At 37.6% G+C, this 21572-nt stretch overlaps 1 long non-coding RNA gene across 2 annotated transcripts; it reads right to left on the bottom strand.

Annotated features, from left to right (window-relative positions):
• Positions 1-47: 47 nt before the first annotated feature.
• LOC113331448 lies at positions 48-3727 on the bottom strand. 2 transcript variants are annotated; one of them, XR_003350923.1, is made up of 5 exons: positions 3404-3727; positions 3192-3275; positions 2933-3073; positions 2533-2579; positions 48-1188 (listed from the first exon to the last, which is right to left on the bottom strand). It is a non-coding gene; the product is annotated as an uncharacterized LOC113331448 (long non-coding RNA). The 2 variants fall into 2 exon arrangements; XR_003350922.1 differs by lacking the exon at positions 48-1188 and having other exon boundaries at positions 2128-2579; positions 3404-3726.
• Positions 3728-21572: the final 17845 nt, after the last annotated feature.

Genomic DNA, 21572 nt, shown 5'->3' on the forward strand with positions numbered 1-21572 from the left:
AACTAGCTCAATTTGGGTCCAAAATCATACAAATGCGCAACCATTTTGTCAAAAATCTTTTTGAGATTACACAAATATTACACAGAAGGTATGCCATCACAAACCATATATCCTTGGTACACTTCATTTAGAGGGAAAAAAAGATCCTTAACACAAATCCGTTACAGGGGAGAAGGGAACTCAACTAGTAAGGACAATGCAGATAATCCATATGCTCCTAATACAATTAATATACAGAAAGAATACAATGTCTCAATCTCATAAATGCTGAACCTACTACATATTTCCAATGACTAATGGATGTAATGTATCCATGTAAGCTTGTTTACAGATTCACTTCTACACTTGATCGCACAAATGAGCCTTAGAGAAGAGATACCTTCAAGTGCGAACTATCTGCAGCCTGGATAAATTTCTTGGCGACTTAATAAAGTAATACCAAAGAAGACTTGATACCATTTCAGAAGCAAGTTGTTCAAGTTGTATTCAAAGTTGGAAGCAACTTGCGCAAGTTGTTTTAATAATTCCAGACAACTTATGCAAGTTGTCTCCGAAATCAAGGATTCAGGACACTAGTGGCGTCTCATACTGAAGGAAACTCTAAAGTGTAAACATCAACTTTAGTAGTCCCTTGTATTCGGAAGTAGAAAATTTTCTAACCACATAAACATACAATAAAAGGGCACGTCAAAAAGGAAGAAAAATGCATACCAAAAACACATCAAAAAATAATGGAGGCAACTAGCCCAAGGTGTTTCAGTTCTCTTATTAAATCAACCACTACCACCGCCAACCATCCTCTATGCTTCTCTACTGGCCCAAATGAAGTATCAGTTCTTTCTATTTTTCCCCATTTTTTCTTGTTACCTACAAAACTTCTTCAACTACTCCAGATAGTATCCAAATATGGAGGCAACTATGGGCTAGTTGCCTCCAAATACGAAGGCAACTAGCTCAATTTGACTCCAAATCTGGAGGCAACTGGCCCAAGTTGTCTCCAAATGTGAAGGCAACTTGTTCAAATTGTCTCCAATTTGGAGGCAACTAGCAGAAGTTTTGTCCAACAAAAAGGGTACATAATAAGCTTCTCAAGAAAAATTAATCAAGAAATACTTGCATCACATGCAACGGTCACTGGAAGCAGCGAAAATAGAACCATAAAGATACCGTTTATGAATTACGGATCCCCTGGAAAAAAATATAGATGTTATCGTGTTAAAAAATAGATCCCCTGGAACCAAATGACAATTTCATATAATACAGGCGAAACACGGTTTCCAATTAGTTATCAAATTGTGTACTCAGTACATTCAAATAACTACACCATGTGGTGGTGGACACCAAGCATATAACACCAAGCATATCCCCTGTAAGACAAGTTTGTCTGATGCACTAGTCACCATGATAGCACCATGAGAGTCTCTTCATGCTCAAGTGTTATTCTAATACTAAGGTCCTGTTTTTAGTGATTGTGTAACCCTAAGAAACTCATTGGTATGAAATAAAAACCCATTCATGTCACAAATCAAGTCCAATTTAGTAATATAAAAATCAACTTACTTAACGTTGTCTCCAATAAAAAGTGTAAAGGAACAAGTTGTTATAACAGAATGAAGTCAACTAGTTTAAGTTTGTTTCCAGATTTGGAGGCAACTAGCATAACGTGTTTCCAACAAAAGTACATATGAACAACAAACAGTGTACAGGAATAAGTATCTAATACAAGTGGAACCAACTAGCTCTAGTTGTCTCCAAAACTGAAGCAACTAACTCAAGTTGTCTCTAAAAGTAGAGGCAACTAGCTCAAGTTGTCTATAGCAAAATATATATATAAACAAGTTGCCAAAAAAATAAATAAAAATGAAACCAACTAGTCCAAGTTGTTCCAAATCTAGAGGCAACTCGTTCAAGTTATCTCCAAAATATGGAGGAAACTAACACACGTTGTCTACCATTGCATCACAAATGAGTGAACCTGGCATGGATCGAACACGCATCTTCTGACGAGGAGTCAGTCGTGCTGTCATTGCACCACAAATGCAGCATACCACAATTCGTTTACATATCTTCCTAGTAACATTTTGTCGAAAAATCAAAACGAAACGCATATATGTAATGATTTGAGAATGGAGCCAAGTGACAACTTTATTTTATATAAATCCAAACCTTAAATGTAACAAGTGGCACTTTCATTTTTATAGTAGATCTGATTATCGAAACTAATATTAGTAAGAAACAACTTCATTGACATACAATGTACCACTCTGTTTCACTTCAGTGGAAGTCAAAGCTCCATATCATATTAGCTTGCTAAATGTCAACCAGAAGGCAAGCATTCCCTATGTACACAGACTTCCACGGTTGCCGCTACATCAAGTCTTTTACAGTTAAAACTTGCTAGTGCTACTCTATTAATCACCAGGACATTATTTATTTTTTTTGGCATTTAATCACCAAGACTTTTTTTTTATTGGCATTCCGAAAATGAGCAAAGAGAACCTAATGTGGAAATCAAGTTAGAGAGGTGCATACCTTTATCGGCAATCAAGTTAGAGACGTATGTACCATCACCTATATTGCTGCAGACAAATAACAAGAACAATCAATACACAGTAAACTCTCTTTATTACTTATAAATGACCTGGGAGTGCATATGAGATTATATAAACATAACAAAATGATCCATGAAATGTTCAAATATCCATTCAAACGGAGACATTAAATTTGATCAAAAGGAGACAACACATAGATAATTTAAAAATACAACAAAATGGCAATGCACATAAAAGTTAACCTACACCTAATCCTATACAGTCAAACAGTTTACGGGAACCAAAGCAAGCACATAAAATAATCATCTTATAGCATGAAGGGAACGAAACTAACTTCAAAACCATTGATCCAGACAAAAACTAGTAAGATGGCAAAATACCAATGTACAACAACAATTACTACAGCACAAAAATATCTTCAAACATCACCACCAGCATCTCCACGACAACCTCCAGCCTCACCTCCAGTACAACATCATCCTCCACCACATTAACAACGCAACCACAACAGCCACCAACACCTGCACCATCCATAAAAAAAAGTTCACTTTATATTAATAAAGTACACAAGTTTAAGGAGATTTTGATAAAATTTACCATGAAACACTAATTTCGATCAAACCAAAACCGTAAAACTACCTAATTTTTCATGAAATTCCTTGCTGTGCCGTAACTCTAATTCTACTCACCAATCAACAATATTAGTATCTCTAACACCTGCAACTGCATTTAGAACAAAAATAATGGAAATCAAAGTTCAAAATCTCTATATAATTTGAAATCTGGGCTTGAATTTATGAATTTAGACCTAAATTTGTAGATCGAATCTAAAAACAAATAAATTAAATTACCAGAAATCAAATCCTAAGATGAGATCTCTCCTGAATCTTGATGATGAACAGTTGATGATAATGATTTTCTCTCGATCTCAGTTGATTCTTCGACTAAAGTGAAAGTTTATTCCTCTCTCGATTATTCCGACGAAAACTCTTTCTCAAATGAAAATAAGTTACTGCTAAAATGTTCGGATTGAAGCTAGTGGTGGAGGTGGTGGTACTGCTTGTGGTGGAGGAGATCGGGACGGTGGTGATTGGAGCGACGAAGATGATTGTTGCTGGAGCGATGAAACTTTTTTTTCTGCGAAGAAGGAAAGTTAGATTGAAAGGTTAATTGAGGAATTATGGGAATCAGTGGAGATTTTAAATTTCGATTATACCCTTAGGGGTATTTGTAAATTTGGTAAAGGGTAATTATGGATCCTCCACAATTACCCTTTACAATAGTTTTCACTTATAACATTCCCACTTGAATAAATTTGTCTCCCATAGACATATCCAAGAGTTTTTGTTCCGTCTTTTGATAAATCAAGGTGAACATGAACCAATTGATAAACCAGACTTATATTCCCGGAGAACAGCCTAGTATTATCAATCACCTCACAATAATCTTAATCGACTAGAAACAAGATATTGTGGAATCACAAACGATGAGAAGAAGATGTTTGTGATTACTTTTATCTTGCATATCGGAGAAATTAAACTCGAGTCAATTATTTCAATTGTACTCAATACGATAGAATCGGGCAAGATCAGAACACACAACTACAAAGAAAATAGTTGGGTCTGGCTTCACAATCCCACTGAAGTCTTTGAAGTCGTTAACCTACAGGGTCTCGATAGAAACCTAAGGTTAATGGAGAATCGACTCTAGTTATGCAACTAGTAACACACAGGAGGTGTGGGGATTAGGTTTCCCAGTTGCTAGAGTTCTCCTTTATATAGTTTTCAAATCAGGGTTTGCAATCCAAGTTACCTTGGTAACAAAGCATCCAATATTCACCGTTAAATGAAAAACCTGATTTAAACCAAGTTAATATCTTTCAACTGTTAGATCGAACTTACCTTGTTACACACAAATGAAATGTACCCTCATTTAGGTTTATGTAACCGTACCTAAACGTGTACACCATGTTGGTTCACAAATAGTTAACCGAGGTTAGCCATATGATTACTCTCATATCAACCTTATTCATCTTAACCATTGTTGATACATGAAAAATACTACCCCTTAGCCAGGCTAGTGTGCCCTCAAAAGGGAGGCAAACCCAACATGAGACATGAGGACTTGGGGACTAAAGCCCAAGTCCACGAAGAAAGTATCCATGAAATGAAAAGGACAAGGGAGGAATTAAGAGGGAGGAAAGAGGTTTTATTAGAGAAGGGATGACATTGGTAGTAATTAAGGTAGTTTAGGACACATGGCATGATGTCATGAAAGGAAGGAGCTTTTGGAAAGTCTATATAAAGAAGGACAAGGTACAATGGAAAGACAACTCTCTCTCTTACTATTCTTAGAAAAGTGGGGTCATTTGGTTAGCTAGGACGGGTAGAACCTCAAAACTGAATTCACCCCTCAACATTTGGCGACCACACCCGGAGGCTCGTGCCTAGCTCACCATGACACACACAGAAGGCGCCAACTCAGGTGCGACAGAGAGCCCAAACATTCCCCCACTCAATCAAGAAAGCGAGAGGATAGGGATAGTAACAGACCCGATCACACAAGTGAAAAACCCAGGTGCCACGCGTGAAGAAAATGAACAACAGGAAACTGAGGAGGCGCCACCCAGCCAACCTTCCCTCGAGGAACTGCAGAAGGAACTAGAAGGCCATATACGCAGGGAACAAGAACTGAGAAAACTCATGAAGGCAACCAATGCCTAGAAGAGCGCCAAAGAGACAGTGGAGAACGCGGAAGAGGAAGAGCCCGTAGCTATGACGCAGGAGGCGATGGAAATATACTCCGAGACGAATTATAGGGTCGTAAAACAAGACAATTACAACTTCATGGCGAGTCCTTACTCTTCTGAAATAACAGAATACCAGTACCCGGAGGATTACACTTCACCTAAATTCAAGGTCTACAATGGTAAAGGTAACGCAAGAGAGAACCTCAGTCGGTTCCTATCTGCTATGAATGATTGCGAAACTGATGGGAAACTATGATTGAGAGAGCTCCCGAAGTCTCTAGCTGATACAACTTTCACTTGGTACGATAACCTAAAGTCAGGTAGCATCAGCTCGTGGTCGACCATGTCCACACTCTTCCTCGGAAAATTCTATTCAGCCAAAAGGAAAGTCAGAACAATAGACTTGAGTAAGTGCAACCAACGCCTAGGCGAGGAGATAGGAAAATACATCGCCAGGTTTCGCCTGCTTACCCGTGATTGCCACGAGGATGTCAGGGAAGAAGCGCTAGTGGAAATTTGCGTGCGAGGAATGACCCTATCCTTCAAGAAAAGCCTAGTCAACTTCCGCTTCCCCACATTTGTGGAGATAGAAGAAGCAGCCGCAAGAATCGCCGACTGCATTGAGGAACCGAGCTCATACTACGTAAGGCGAAACTCGGTGAACACTGTTTCAACCACGCCCAGGAATACCCGTGCAAACAACAGCCGAGAGGGTTGGGGAACACAGGCGCTTCCACCACCCCTGCCCTGTAGCAAGGAACAAATTGTGGGATTATTGGAACAGTGGGTAGCAAACAAGGAAATCCAACTGCCGCCAACAAAGACTGACCCCAACGCTATTGACACAAATGACACCGGGTATTTCCGTTACCACCGCAGGGTACAACATCCTACGATCGACTGCTTCAATCTTCGGAGGATGTTCCAGAAAAAGTTGGACATATGCGAGATTGAGATGAGCGACCCGGAAGGCTGCAAAACGGCTCAACACCAAATCATGATGCTCTCCCACAATCCGAGCGGGGACGTTTGGAAACTATGGGATAATGAGGTGGAAGAAGCGTGTGAATTCGAGATGGAAAACCCAGCATTTTCAAACACGGACAGCGTGGCTGGACAGTTTGCCAAAACGGTGTTAGCTCAACAATTCTTCGACTCCCTCGGTTTCAGCGAAGACCAAATCAGAGAAGCATCCAAGGATATAGCTGCCATAGCGGCAAGAAGTCCCTGTGGTCTCCTCCCCAAAGAAGCGATTGTGTTCACAAATGAAGATATCTGCTATCCGGGAGAACACCTCAGACCCTTGTATCTCACAATGCACATCAACAGGCAACCGCTAAAGAGGGCTTTCATAGATGGGGGCGCGTCCTTAAACTTAATCTCGATGCACACACTGGAAGTCCTAGGCGTGCAACGGTCTGCCATCAGAATGCGAGCTACAACGGTGAAAGGATTCGGAGGCCAGGCTCAGACAGCCATTGGAATCGTCAGCTTGGTCATAAGGGTTGGCCCCATCCTAGGGCCAACACCATTTACGTACTAGAAGAGGACACTACATTCCATGTGTTACTAGGAAGAGGATGGTTACTTAATCATAAGGTGGTCGCATCAACGTACCACCAGTGTGTAAAGACTAACGTAGGTGGTAAGCAATACCGAATCCCCGCTACGAGTAACCCCTTCGATCCAGAGGAAGCATACATGGTGGACGCAATCTTCTATGACGAGCCGAAAAAGGAAGATGAGGTGCCAGAAGTATAACTCATCCCGTTACCAAAATGGGGAGAGGATGAAAAATCAGAGCCGGCCAAGTCCATATTCAGCCCGTCAAGACCGGTGTTCCCAGCAGAGAAGAAAAGGAAACAAGAGGAGCAACCCAGTTTTTAACGTTTCTCCAAACCAAATGGGGGACATTAACCGAGGGAGCTCCCGCAAGCACGCAAGGTCACGCTGACGTGACAATGAATAAAGCGGAGCCTCCCGATGAAAGCGTCGAACAAAGTTTGTCTGAACTCCCTTACAACAGGATCGATGATAAGGAGTTCTGAAGCCACTCGACGGCCTCGGCCATCAGACGCCCCTCATCACACTGAACGACAGCTTGAGATAATTCCCAGTCAGCCTCGCTAATCAATCTACGGATATCTCGCATGACTTTTCCCTTGCCTCCTGCACTACGAGCGAGCGCCAGAGTGCCTTCGTGTTCGTCACGTTCCCTATGAGCTTTGTCTAAGCGATCCCGCCTTAAAGCCCATAGAGCCTACACCTCTGCTCTTAACACCAGTAGGCGGGCGAGTTCATCCCTGGGATAGAGAAAGTTTACAAGCGCCGAGACAGCCGCTAGGGACAGGGTAGAACCTCAAACCTGAATTCACCCCTCAACAACCATAACTAGTTCAAATGACTCAAATGAAACTAGTTAAAGAGTTGTTCAATTGTTATATTCTCATAGAATTATACAAGAACGCAATTGAAGCAAAATCAGTTTGATTCACTCAATCGATCATGAACATTATAGCCACAGTTTGCAAAGATTGCATTCCTTATTATATAAATGTTTATGTTCATGTTTAAAACCGATTTTAGAACTTTAACCTTCAAGTATGCAAACGGGTACGCATACTTGAAATACCCGGATTAAGATTGAGTTACGCCAGTACGCAAACTGGTACGCATACTTAGGTTCCCAGATTTCTCAAACCAACAGGTACGCAAACGGGTGCACATACTATGGTTCCCGGACATGGATTACATATGTGTAAGAGTGCACAACATGACATATCCAATAATGGTTAAGTGTTCTAAATTCTTATTTCAATCATTGAAACTTTCTTAGAGGATGACAATAGCCGTTTTTCACCCACTATTAACATCAAAGCAATTTTCAAGTTATTGAAATAATCATTACTAAACATTCCAAGACAACACCAAATGATTGTATCACACAAACCATGTAAGATGTTACTTGGTAATTTTTCACATGATATAAGATGAACTTGGTCGAAGTGAAAGCTTTCCAACACATATTTCGAGAAATATGTAAGGTAGTTAAACTCAGCTCGAAATCTCAAATGTGTACATAGAAAACTATATTGTAATACGGCTTATATCTCAATATAGGAGATAGTGTAGAAATAGACTTTCCAAGTGATAGATGAGTTTAAGTCTCCACATACCTTTTGTCGATGAAGTTCCACAAGCTCCCCTTAGTAGTTCTTCGTCTTCAAAATGATGAACGCCGTGAAAACTAAGCTCAACTACACAATCTATGTCCTAGTCCGAGACATCTATAAATAGGCTAGAAATCAAGACTTATAGTTTTGATCACTAACATTGACAAACATGCTTGAGATAGCAACACATGCGAGTTCGACCGAGCAGTGCTCTACCATATCTTTTTTTGCCAAGAATTGGATTATATGTGCAATATAAAAAACCGATTATTGAGAGGCATATTTTATATGATTTTGCAAGGACACAATTGGTCTATGTGGACATCCCTAAACTCTGATTGTGTGAATTGAATTCGAAAAAAATAGTTGTTGAGACTTCATCTATATAATGACAACCTCTTTGAGCCACTCTTACATCACACACTTATACTAGAAAATGGAATGGGAACCGTATGAAGATTTGTGTCTCGTTAAATCGTTTGCTAATATGTTCCGTGAACGTCCGGATAAAATCTATTCAATATTTTGGAAGAGAGTTAAAGAGTTCTTTTACGGGCGTACCGAGAATCTTAGTAACCTCAAATGGAGAGACTTGGAATTTCGATTCAACTATAAAAGGTGCAATGCGAGAGTACGTAAAAGTTAGAAATATGGTGTACGACTATCATCCACGAGCTCCTCTTAGGGAAAAAGTGAGTAATCCGATCATTTCCTATGTCACCGTCAAAAGTTCGCATACTAACATTTAAGAATTCACTGAATTTCAGCTGGAACGTTTCAATGGGTTATGGAGGATTCGTAATAGAGAAATAAAGTTCATTCACCACAAAGAATATACGACGTTGTACCGACGTGCTCGGAGGTTCATTGACGAACTTTTGATGTGTCAAATTCTATAATTCCCGTATTGAATCCTATATATGTAGTGCCCTAATTTCCTAAACTATGTAATGAATATTTTGTTTTTGAAAGTAAGGCATAATCGGATTATGTGGATGTCAGTAAACACCGATTTTAACAATTGGTTTATGTGGGTATTGAAAAAAACCGATTCTGGGTTTTCCCCGTCAATTGGAAAAAAAACGACCCAGAATCGGTTTACTACGGCACTAACATAAGTCGATTATGGGTCAATATTCAATCAATTTTTTTCAGGTTTAGATGATGAATTAGTGGTAGTTGATTTCAGGATTAACTTGATTAATCATCAATTAGTCACCCTAATTAACACTAATTAATTAGGGGTAGTTTTTTCATTTAGTAAAATAGTTGCATAAAGGGTTATCCATTTTACTTCAAAATATTATTTTTATGTCATGTAGCTATAGGCCCCAAATAATCACAATACACCCCAAATTAGCCAGGTAAATTTAGGACTGTTAAAGGGTAAATAAAAAAGTTCTAATAAGAGAGGAATTTATTCAAGTAAATAATTGTTTACAAAAGTTTATCTCTGTGGGTATACTGGCTTACTCAATCAGGGATGTTGGTTTTCCATTCTTTTCTCCGTGGATATCCTATCAACGCAGACATGCTATATTTAGTAATTATATACTCTCTCCATTCCTAAAAAAGAAATATTTTTCGTATTTACACAATTTTTAAGGAAAATATGTGAGAGAGTAATCTTTTTAATATACTACCCTCAATAAAACGTTTAATTACCACAATTTCCACTAATTATCATTAGTTTGGGGAAGAACAGAAATTAAAGTATCTCTTTTTTAGATACAAAAATTTTTTGAAAAAAAAGTATCTATTTTTTAGGAACGAAGGGAATATTATTTTTTTCTCCGATTCAAGATCGGGGATTACAGAACTAACCAAGAAATTATAACAACTTTATAATTCTCAAGAGTTTCACAAAGAGAACAAACATATTCAAGCCGCTTAACTTCATAGTTACAAGCCATAATTAGATGAAGAGTCTTAACCATTTCCTTCCAATTTCTTAGTAAAGTAACAAGTTTAAATGACCCGGTATGGAATAAAACTAACACATCTAAACCATATGACAAACGTATATCTGGTAGAGTTGTTATGATCCAAAGACCTAACCACTTCTCGAGGTTTTTTTTAAAACTTAATCTTATGACAAAGGTTTATAGAACCCATAAGTTCAACCATTTGCTAAGAATTATTTGAAATTAATTGTAACACAAATAAGTTAAATCGGTCATCAATGAGCGAAATCGGTCGGAATTGGTCTGAGTCTTCATCGGAATCGGTTTTCTGAAATTGGTTGTTTCTGGTGACTTTTGTGTTGTAGTCGTTATAGTGTCCTTGGAGAACTTGGAGAACTTATTGCTGCTGCCACTGGTGTTTTGCTTCTCATGGTGGTGGTATTGTTCATGGTAAACTTCAACAAAATTATAGAGCAGGAGCAAAATCCAAACAAAATTCCTAAAATCAGAACCCACTACCCAAATTTCAAACAAATTAAAACCTAAAGCTATTACTCAGAACTGGAATCAAAAGAAAGGGGAAGATGAATCTAACCCAAGAAAATAAATTAGTAAAGAGAAGAAGAAAATAGGAATCCTAAATCTTGAAACCTGATAAAAATGAAAAACAATCGAATCAACAGAAAGACTTGACCGAGAGAAATAAGATAAGAGAGTTATTGAGGATATCGACAACTAGGGTTTGGGAGACTCTCTTATCGCAGGAAACAAAAACTACAGATGAGTTCATTTTGATGACTCAAGAACGTTCAGAATACTAATGCGATCTAATATTAAGTTCCTAGGTTTCCACTTAACTGGCTCTAAGCGACCATTTAAAAGTTAAGAAAATATTTAGACAGCCTCCTTCAAGATGTAAATTCGCTACACCATTTATTTCATCATAGCTTTAGCTTCCGCTTGCTACGGATCTATTGCTTTACTTTTGCAGCATCTACCTCCATTTATATTATCTGCAAAAAAATTCATAATTAGTTCCACATACACAGTTTTTGTTTTCTCATTGAAAGTTGCATCAAAATTTAATTTAATGAAAGGATACTTCGGTTTTTCCCGTTGTCAATGTATCTGAATTCCGAGAGAGGTAGCAGAGTTAATATTACTAACTAAGACTTTATGCCGGTCAGAATTTTAAGATTTGACAAAGTGGACTACTTGACTGATGGTGGTATGTTCGTTGTTCAATTGTATCCTGCATCTTAATTGCTTTCCATATTCGACATATTACAAAACCAAACTAGTAAAGCATAAAATCTCTAAAGCCTCCTAGATGATGGACCTGTGTAGATGGTGGCTTTTCGACAAGGGATAAAATCTTAAAACCATAATTATACATACTCCTGATCCAACAATCAGATGAGTATTGAGACTCATGTCTCTCATCGAAGCATGAAAGCTCATGCCACGAGAATCTCTGACCGAGAATACTGTCTCTCAGAGTGTATGTAGATTGGTAGTCTCTCAGCTGAGACAATGGCATATCTCATGTATACTGAGCAATTTCAGTAATTACTTTTATATAGAATCGAAAGATTGGACGGCTCCTAGACAGCTTGCCTGCTAGTATAGAGCAATAACATCTTAAGGATGTAACAACGTTTTCCCTGACTATATAAAAGAAATATGATGTTTTAACAAGCTCATATCCCTCAATTCCTGAATAATTAATGCTCCTAGACGATCGTACTAGTATAGAGCCATCAATTAATTATTCCTAAATCATTAGATTGATTAACTTAATCCCTGGAATATACTATACGTTTTTCATTATATTTCGTTACTTCAATCCATGGTTCTTCCCAGTAGAATTCCATGGGTTAGTAATAAATATTCAACACACGGGCATTTGAGCAACTATCGAGTAAGTCCCGACCAAAATGGTGCAAGTGTACTCAGCAATAATGCACTAACGAGCACCTGAATGCACGAACGAGCATTCCAAAACATGAAGGAACGATGAACCTATGCAAAAATAGGAAGAAAATAATAAATAATAAAATATTAATCAAAAAGCAGGGGGACTGGGCCGTCCGGCCGGCCGGTCGTGCCGTGGCCAATCCCACGCTCAATTTTATACTTTATCATATTTCTATTTTTTTCCTTGATCTCATGAAAATCCCTTCATTTGAACAAATATCTTTCGTTTTAAGGAAACTCCTCAGTTTCATGGTGTTTCCTTCGCATCAAGGAAGTAATATAAAATTGGAAAAGGTGTCTGGGACCGTGTCTACTAGCCGGACGGTTATGCCCTAGTTGTGGTCGGTCCCACACCTCATGATTCCTCATTATTTTATTATTATATCCCTCATCTCATGAAAACTCCTTAATTTCATGATATTTCCTTCAAGTCATGAAAATAATATAAAATTAGGGAAACTCGTGGGACCGGGCCCTAGCCGGCCGGTCATGCCCTAGCCTTTCCCACACGCCCCTTATTTTATTATTATTATTTTTTATGTTTCCTTCGTTCCATGAAATTCCTTGATTTCATGATATTTCCTTCAAATTATGAAAATTCCTTCAAATCATGAAATAATACATAAAATTAGGGAAAACTCACGGGACCCGGCCCTAGCCGGCCGATCATGCCCAAGCCGGTCCCACACGCCCTTATTTTATTATTATTAATATTATTTGTTTCCTTCATCTCATGGAAACTCCTTCACTTCAAGGAAACTCCTTGATTTCATGATATTTCCCTAAAATCATGAAATATAATATAAGGAAAAGTGTCATGGGACTAGGCTCTTTGGACGGACGACCATGCCTTGGCCATAGTCGGTCCCACACTTCATGATTCCTTAATTTATTATTATTATCTCCTTCATCTTATGAAGTTTCCTCAGTTTCAGCAAAATCCTTGATTTCTTCATATTTTCTCAAAATGTTGCTCAAAGGCACATCAGAAAATATGAAAATTCTCAGGACTGAAACACGGACACTTTGGCGACGCGAGCATATTACCTTGACCGACCAAGGTTGGCTCTTTGGCTTGCAAGACGCCGGTCCCACAAACTTTCATCATTTGACCTAATTTGTTCACATTAGGTTCAAATGCTTCCAAACAATTTTGGAATTTCATAAAACGATCCACAGTCAATCCCGTGACCAACCAGGGCCGGTTTCATGACCCCTTGGTCAGTCCTTCATCTTTTCATAATTAATTAGGTTTTATCACCTAAGGCTCAGAGGAGCATTATTTTAAATGATTAAACCAGCATTTAATCATCCTTTCACCAACTAGTCTTCAAGAGACTTTGGTATTTGCTCACTCGAGCATCTGGTCGCTACATGGTCGACCCATCATCCCATGTAGCCGGTCCCTCCTTCACTATGTGGTTAATTTTCAATAAACTATCAATTGATCATCAATTGATCGAATTAGGGTTTCGAGTCCAAGGTTCATAATTTCAGATTCGAACGCTACTAATTTTACGACGATCTCATGATCAACATTTTATTAAATTATACTCGGTTTAGTTGCCAGTATCTTAAAATAATATTTTATTTGGTCATGTTACCAATAATTCATCAAACGAGCAACACTTGCTCAAATAAGCAATATTTGCTCACCTTAACTATCAACATTTATTCGACAACTATACTTCTGTCTCACGTTCAATTCATGAGTCTCAGAACATTTGCAAATCACGTTCGACTCAGCAATACAAGGACTCATCATCCCATGAAGTCAGCAACTAACTAACTAAATACACGTCTGCCTTGCAGATTCCATAATCACGAGACATCAATTGTGTTACATGGGGGGATATTAACTAGGGTTTTGGTCTGGAGGTCTACGGCACGTGTGTTCATACACACGATGAGAATGTGAGCAAGTCGTGCAATCAGTTGAAGGAGTTAACAAAGAAGTGGGTAGAAAATCAACCAAGTCTCCGCACGATGAGCAACTGGTTTTAACACGATTTTCACTTCCCCACTCTTTGATTGCAGCAAATTTCACACTTCATGGGATCAAGGTGTTTACAATTCTAGCAATATAAATAAGTCTCTGAATCATGATTGAAGAAAGGACAATCTTTCGTCAAACAGACAACACGAGATTAACAACTCAACGTCTGAGCAATCACTCTCAACAGATCAATCAAATCTTATCTTATTTCTTTACGCAGAATACACAACACACCTATAATCTTCGATTATCGTGATCTCACACATTTCTCAACTTCCCTCCTACAGATCGACCCATCCTCTCTTGTGACCGAATTGACTTTGGAACGGCCATTGTCTTGGTTTAGGCCGGAGTCCTACAGATTGATCTCTCTAATTCAAAGCACTCCCTTCTTGCAGTGCATATGTGTGAGGTTTGACAGATGCACTGCCTCAATTCAAAGCACTCCCTCCGCACGGTCGTCTCCTCAATTCCGTAAAAACCAGCAACTCGTTTTGCCCCATCTACAACCTGAAACAAACAAACTACCCAATCAACAAAAGCTATATTAACCATATTCTGACTTAGATTTTTATCTATTACAATCCATACATCCCTAGCAAAACAATAATCAATAAAAAGTTATTGTAAACTTTGATTATGAACATTATACAAAAGTTTTGAATGCAATTCTACAGAAAATGAAGGAAATGATTGGACAGTCTAGTTTTCCAAAAGTGGTTCCACTGTACTGGAGATTGAGATATAATCTCATGCTCCTGGTTAATTCATGTTATTCTAAATTGCCATGTGAGCATCTTCAACAGTAAATACTTCATTGGAGTTCGATTTTCATCTTAGATGATCAAATCCTGCGAAAAGAATTCTAATATCTAAAATATTATTAATAGTGTCTTCATCAAGGAGTGCTTTCATCATCTGCATATTCCGATTAGTATCAATACCAATCAAAATAGCAACATGAGAAATATTAGTTGAAACAAATTTAGTGTTGAGAGTAGTTGTTATCATTGGCATCTATCTTCTTTCCATATTTTTTTGGACTTACCATCACCAACTTCCCAGCAAGAAATTTTTTTCACTATTTCTAAACCTTCACAAATCCCATGTCAAATTCAGGAACCATTTATGGAATAAAAATCGTTTAAGGGGTCCAAGTTGTTAGAGCACTGCTCGGTCGAACTCGTATGTGTTGCTATATCAAGCATGTTTGTCAATGTTAGTGATCAAAACTATAAGTCTTGATTTCTAGTCTACTATAGATAAGTCTCGGACTAGGATAGAAAGTGTAGTTGACCTCAAGAACTCCATGGCGATCATCATACAAGATGAAGAGCTACTCAAGGAACTGGTGGAACTTCATCGACTAAAAGGTATGTGGAGACTTGAACTTATCTATCACTCAAAAGTCTATGTACTTTATCTTCTATCCTGATACAAAAGTCATTTTGCTATATAGACTTTGATTATACACATTTGTTATTTCGAGCCGACTTTATCTCGCTTACTATTTCTCGAAATATGTGTTGGTAAGCTTTCGCTTTGGCCAAGTTCATCTTTACTAGTGACGAAAGTCATGATATGTTTCAATTACTTGAAAATGGTTTTGACGAAAAATGGTTTGTGAATAACAACTATATAACGTCCTCTAAGAATGTTTCAATGATTGAAATGAGAGTTTAGATTATATAACCATTGTTGGTTATAAGCATTGTGTGGAAACGCATACATGTATAAGTCCTTATTCCTTGAACCAAAGTATGCTTACTTTGCTGCTCAGGAAAAACGGAACAAGAGTTCGCGAACCCAGTCCGCGTACTGACAGAGGTTTTCTTCCCGAGAAAATCTGTTGGAGTTCGTAAACTTGTTACAAGCTTATTCCGGGTACTTAAGTCCGCGAACCAAGTCCGCGTACTTAGGTTGGTTATATCTAAAAACGATTATTCGTGAACTTATACTTATATTAACTAAGGAACGCAAGTTTGCAAACGGTGGCTATAAAGTTCATGAACCGGTTCAAGTGAATCAAATTATTTTTGCTTCGATTGTGTCTTATATACTTCTATAAGATCTAAGCAATTGAACAACTCTCTAACTAGTTCATTTGAGTCATTTGAACTAGTTATGGTGAAGAAGAATATGGTTAATATGAAAGTGCTCATATGGATAACCATTTGGTTAACTATTGTTGAACCAAAAAATGTACATGTTTGGGTACGGTTACACAAACCTAAAAACGTGCATTTCATTTGTGTGTAACAAGCTAAGTTTTCGATCTAACGGTTGAAAGATATTATCTTGAATCTAATCAGGTTTTCATGTGACGGTGAATATTGAATGCTTTGTTACTAAGATAACATTGATTGCAAACCTTGATTCGAAAGACTGTATAAGGGAGAATTATAGCAACTGAGAAACCTAATCCCCACACCTCCTGTGTGATACTAGTTGTATAAGCTAGAGTCGATTCTCCTTTAACCTTAGGTTTCTACCGAGACCCTGCAGGTTAACGACTTGAAGACTTCATTGGGATTGTGAAGTCAGACCGATACTACTTTCTTGTAGTTGTGTGATCTGATCTTGTTGTTTCCATCGTATTGAGTACAATCATAACGATTGGCTTGAGATTGATATCTCTGATGGGAAAGATATAAAAATAGTCACAAACATCTTCGCATCGTTTGTGATTCCACAATATCTTCTTTCGCCGCGTCGATTAAGATTATTGTGAGGTGATTGGTAATACTAGGTTGTTCTTCGGGAATATAAGTCCGGGTTATCAATTGGTTCCTGTTCACCTTGATTTATCAAAAGACGGAACAAAACTCGTAAGTATTTATGTGGGGGACAGATTTATCTATTACCGTAGACTTTTCTGTGTGATACATATTTGTTTATTAAAGTCTTCGACTAAGGGAATCAAGTGCGTATTATCCTGCTGGGATCAGAGACGTAAGGAGCGCAAATGTACCTTGGATAAGTGTGAGATTTATTGGGGTTCAATTACAGTCCTGACCGAAGTTAGTTTATAGTAGGCTAGTATCTGTAGCGGCTTAATACAGTGTGGTGTTCAATCTGGACTAGGTCCCGGGGTTTTTCTGCATTTGCGGTTTCGTCGTTAACAAAACTTCTGGTGTCTGTGTTATTTCTTTTCCGCATTATATTTTGTTATATAATTGAAATATCACAGGTTGTGCGTTAAGTTCAACCCAACCTTTGGTTGTTGATTTACATTGATTGACACTTGGATATTGGTCATTGGTACCATCCAAGTTATCTCTTTTGTATTTAATTAGACTCGCAGATTTCTATTTGCTTGAGCAAGAATTAAATCGAGGATTGAGATATTATAACTCTTTGATATACTTTATTAAGATTGAGTCCAGTTGATTCTCTTGAAAGTGTATTGGAGTTAGTCTATACAGATTGTTAATCGAAATATTGGGTGTGGTTGTTGTACCCCCGCTTTTTCAATTGTTATCAGAGCAGGCAAACATGTTTTAAGACCTTATAAGTCTGTGTTTGTAGCGATCTGACTCTATGGACAGGAATTCTATCTCCATAAATGTACCGGCAGTCTTCGATGGCTCAAACTACTTATGGTGGAAAATTGTTATGCGTGCTTTTCTTCAAGCTCGTGATTTTCAAACATGGGTACGTATTGTTAATGGCTATGATCCTCCGGTTAATACGATGTATTTATACTAAAGGATATAGATATATATAGTCTAGAAGAAATTCTTCCTTCAAAACATAATTCTGACGGCTTAAATGCTACCATACATGCTATTACCCTAGACCTTCAGCACCATGTGACTATGTGCACAAAGACTAAGGAAGCCTGGGATATCTTAGAAACCGTATTTGAAGGAAATACCAATGAGAAAGAAGCTAGGCTTCAAAACCTTAGTTCTGATTGGAAAAACCTTCGTATGGCAGATGAAGAAACGTTTGATGAGTTTAATCACAAAGTGTCTGAAATTGTTAATGCATCTTTTGCATTGGGTAACACTATTCCTGAAAAGGACATTGTGATGAAATTCTCAGATCGCTGCCATCTAGATACGATTCTAAGAAGCATGCCATCGTTGAAAGAAATAATCTCGCAACGCTTTCCAGAAATACTTTGGTTGGGAAGCTAAAGATCTTTGATCACGAGCATACGTCCAAGGCTAGTAAGGATTTTGCTTTCAAAGCACTAAAGAACACTAAATTACTTGATAAAAGTAAAAGTGTTTATATCTCTGAAGATGATCTTTCTGAGGATGAATCATCAGATGAAGATCTTGACAAGTCAGTCTCGTTGATCACAAGACAGTTTAGGGATCTTATTTTGAAGAGAAGTAAACGGTTTCCCAGAGATAAATCCAAGTCTTCAGATAAATCTCATAATCGTGTTCCCCCTAAAAATAGGGATATTGATGAAACTGATGACGAGGATATGACTCAGTGCTTTAAGTGTAAAGGTTTTGGTCATTTTGGAAATGAGTGTCCAAATCGAAAGAAATACACATGGAACAAAGGTCTTGCTGCAACTTTTGATGAAACGGAGGAGGCAACTTAGTGCCAAATGCCTGGCAATCCTTGTCCGATCAGACAACTATGATTCTAATGAAGACGAAAAATCAAGCGTTGCACTTCTTTGTGAAAATATTGATTTTGATAATTTTAGCAATACACACATCAATCTTGATATTCTTTAAAAAGAAAACCCAACTAATCAGGAAGATAATATTGACCCCTTCTTTGGAAACTCTATGTATGATGTTTCAGGTTCCACTATGCGTCTAGCTGCTTGCACTTCTCAGATGCCTGAATTATATTAAAGATTGACGTGCTCATATCGTTCACTCAAGGGTAATGAACTATCAAAGTGTTACAAGTACAAACATAAATTGAGACATGTCAACAAACTTCAACGAAGAACAAATAGATTAGCAAACAAGCTTAAACTCGCGCAGAAGACTGCTGAGGTATGTAAGATTTTATCTTCGTCTAAGAAGTTAGTTTCCAAAGACAAAACAAGACCATTAGAGAAGAAAATATGGTCAAATTTTTTTGATATACAGAGGTCTGTGGATTCCTCTCAAGAGAAACATGGTGGACAAATTGTTGTTCACCGCAACACAACTTGATTGTGTTGATTTGTAAATCTTGTCTCATGTGCCTGATCAAAAGAGACAAGATTGTGTACCTCTCAGGCTTTTAGAAAAGTTAGTTTTCTTCTTTTCTTAGTTTTTGTTTATTTTTGGAATTCCCTGTCTGTCAATAAAGGGAGGGTCATTCTCCACAATTCTACTCTTTTTAGGGTTCAGAATTGTGCGTGCACGAACCTGTTAAAGGTTAACCCTACATTCGTTTTTCCTTCCCTGTAACTTCTTTTATCTTAAGACCACTTGTTGAGATTGTGATTTCCTCTCACAAACCCATACATTTATGGATACTCCAAGCATCATGCCTTCCGATGGAAAAGATGTTACTATGATTGTCAAGCCACCAATCATGAAGGAAAAAGAGATCTCCGTTAGCTCCGACATTGAAAAGAAAAATAAGGAATGTGAGGAAGCCTAGAGTTGTTCCTTCAAACTCTCAGAAGTTTTCTGATGTTCTTGAAGTGTTAAAGGAGACGCAAAACGAGATTCAACGAATAAAGGCTTTTGTGTTTAAGACTTATGAGATTCAGAAGGCCCTGGTTCGACATCGGTCAAGAAGGTTTATTGATATTAACTCCTATCTTCATGAACCTTATGTTCCAATGGTTGTTGACGACAAGGAGTTCGGGGACGATAAAGAATTCTTCAAAGGTCTTAACATCTAGTAAATCTTCAGATGAGAATTTTATTTTCTTGTTTTATTTAGAAGAATAACTAGAGTTTGGAATAGCCATTATTGTGATTACACATAGCTATGTCCAACGTTTTCATCTTTATATTTTTAGGTTTATTTGTTTAAATTCTAAAAAATTGTTTGGAAGATCATTTTTGCAGTATTAATCTTTTTGGTTTTATATATTGCAATTTGTTATCGGATATGTGTGTTTGCGTCCGTGAACTATGATTGTCCCATACCTTGTCAAAAATTAAGTCTTGCATATGTCGATATACATGTATTGATAAAAGAATGAATGAACTTTTGACACCACGAAAGTTTGGAGCCTATTGTGTCATTATGCAAATATTGATGGAAGATAGGATGAACTTTTTTTTATGAGGATTATGTCTATTGTATGTCATTGTGCAAATAGTGATGGAAAATAGAATGAATCCTTGTCTATTCCGCAGTATTGATCTTTCCTGATCCATATTTTTGTATATACTGTGAGGCTCCATAAGTTCTCTTATGTCGAGCAATCCCGATTAGATTAATTATAGGTTCTCTTGTGATTAATCTAATTGAGTATTTTTGGATTCAAATTCATATTCGTATGTGATTTGTTGTGTCCAAAGAAATCCTTATTTTATTATGAAATTAAGGTTGCTCTTGTTGTTCTTTCGGGAATGACATATTATGGGGGAGAGTTCTTAATTGAACTTGTGCTTAATTGCCAAATCTTTGTGGGGAGTGTGGTTGTGGAATATTATAGGAGTTATCTTGTATCTTTATAAACTCCTTGATGAAAGCATTTAGCTTCGGCTATATTATTGCATCTAAATAAGTTGATATGTGCTTACTTTTGGTCATGAAATGTCTCTATGGAAATTTTCATTAGGATCCAGGTTTCGTACCTTTGCCAATTTTATTGACAAAAAGGGGGAGAATTAATGTGTAGTTCACACTACAAATACATATGGTTTTCGGATCATTATGTAAGGGGGAGTGGTTTCCATGTGAGATGGAATATTGACTAAGGGGGAGTGATACATATCACCATAGTATTGTTGTCGAAGTTGTGATACAATTGAACTTTGATGTTGTATAATAATACTATGACACTGTATAACAATGATCGAGAATTCTTGTTTTCTCATTGTTATAGCTGCGGATTTTCAACAACGATGATGTTAAACTTACAACCTTTGGGATCATTGGAGTACTTGGAAGTGACGAAGATTTCGAGTGATGTTGAAGATTAGGCATGTGAAATAGGAGCTACAAAAGTTTATTTATTTATTTTTGTCTTCCATATGTATTGATAGTTTTGTACTAAAATTGACAAAGGGGGAGATTGTTAGAGCACTTCTCGGTCGAACTCGCATGTGTTGCTATCTCAAGCATATTTGA

The sequence above is a fragment of the Papaver somniferum genome, unplaced genomic scaffold (assembly GCF_003573695.1).
Source record: "Papaver somniferum cultivar HN1 unplaced genomic scaffold, ASM357369v1 unplaced-scaffold_125, whole genome shotgun sequence".
NCBI lineage: Eukaryota > Viridiplantae > Streptophyta > Magnoliopsida > Ranunculales > Papaveraceae > Papaver > Papaver somniferum.